We start from the raw sequence: 1,778 nt of genomic DNA on the forward strand, positions 1-1,778 counted from the left end.
CATTAAGATGACAGCTGATAGAAGAAAATGGAAGAGAAAAATTAGCTATGCCGACCCCACTAGGTGGAGAAAGAGAAGAAGAATATATAGTATATCTATAAACTATCCCGCATTTCGTCTTATAGTGCTTATGTACTAAAGAATTTCCTTACTAAAATATGTATGAGAATATTGTAAAGTATCTACATAAATGCATAGCTTATTGAACAATTGAATAAATCAGAAAGAAATCGAGTTTGTAGCAACTGGTGGTAGGACCTCTTGTGAGTCCGCACAGGTAGGTACCACCATCCTGCCTATTTCTGCCGTGAAGCAGTAATGCGTTTCGGTTTGAAGGGTGGGGCAAGTGTTGTAACTATACTGAGACCTTAGAACTCATATCTTAAGGTGGGTTACGCATTGCAATACGGTTGGCGCATTTACGTTGTAGATGTCTTTGGGTTGCGGTTACCACTTAACACCAGCTAGGCTCTGAGCTCGTCCACCCATCTATCTAAGCAATAAAAAAAAAACAAGAGTTTTCATTTCAAAGTTCTACCATTCAGTGTAAAAACGATCGAGAGAAATGTTTGTGTGCTTTTAAATAACAGGACGTGTGAATCTCGGCATATCCTGAAGTCGATCTCGAGTTCAGTCCACACATTTCCTGTACAAAACTATTCCGACCACGTAACGTTTATGTAGCGATTGACTACTGACAAACGCTTGAGTTTTTTTTATTGCGAATCAGTTGGTATTCAAATCGTCAAATTGTCTATCTACGCGTAATGTTTTAGATGGGACGGAACTTACTGGTTACTAGTATTAAATTTTACTCGTGGTCGACAGATTAAAGTCGAAGAAAAAATATTAAAGTCTCAGTTGTATCATATTCGTTTGGTCTTTCAAACATGAAAGGTTTTAGGACGTACACATTTGAGCTCACAATATCTCTATGATACTACTGTCATTAAACCGCTTAATATCTACTTATAGATAGTTCAGTCAGTTAAAACTATCATCAGCTCGTACTTTTGAAGTGAAACTTCTTTAGAATCGTTGTGATTTCAAGCTCGATGAAACGAAATGAAACGAAACGAAAAAATAAGTGTGCCGCGATCGGCTTACCGAAGCAGTTCCGAGCGGCGCCGACTAATCACGAAGCGCTCCACACGGTCTCGCGTCCCCAACTAGTTCAGTGTGTTTTTGACGTCCGTGCACACTGTCGTGGCTCTCGGAGCGCCCTGAGATATTTTTTCTTTCTATTTAGTTTGTTATCAACGGATGTTGCTGCACGTAAATTCAACAATTACTGAATCGCGGTGACGAGATGTTACACAGTTGATAGAGGTTCCCGTATTTCTCTTGCTAAGTCATACTTACCTGGTGTAGGGATACCGTGATCATGCAGACGGTTCCCCCAGGGTGAAACTGCTCCATTGCACTGCGGAGTGGTAGACCCTTTCGATTATTTAAATTTTTTATCAGTTTCACTTCTACCGTGTGTGACTTGCAGACTCACACATTTTTTTTTTGCATATATGTATGTACATATATCCTCATCAGCAACAAAGGCTCATATGTCAATGTCATGTTAGTCTGTGTTCGAACGTTATAAAAAAAATCTGTCTCGGTGATTTTCGTTATATGTTATTAGCAGGACGGAAAGACAGGCAAAACAAGTGAAAACACTACTAATATGTAAGATTGAGGAGGAAGAAGTAGGGTGTGGCTATCAAAATCAGAACTTCTTTTCTCTCATGTCCACTGATAAAAGAACGGATAGTCTTGTATAAATC

The 1,778-nt window shown here is 39.3% G+C and overlaps 1 pseudogene; it reads left to right on the top strand.

Moving 5' to 3' along the window:
- The first annotated feature begins 1,354 nt into the window (after positions 1 to 1,354).
- LOC119629314 (U1 spliceosomal RNA) lies at positions 1,355 to 1,537 on the top strand (annotated as a pseudogene).
- Positions 1,538 to 1,778: the final 241 nt, after the last annotated feature.

The sequence above is a fragment of the Bombyx mori genome, chromosome 12 (genome assembly GCF_030269925.1).
Source record: "Bombyx mori chromosome 12, ASM3026992v2".
In the NCBI taxonomy this organism is placed as follows: Eukaryota; Metazoa; Arthropoda; class Insecta; order Lepidoptera; family Bombycidae; genus Bombyx; species Bombyx mori.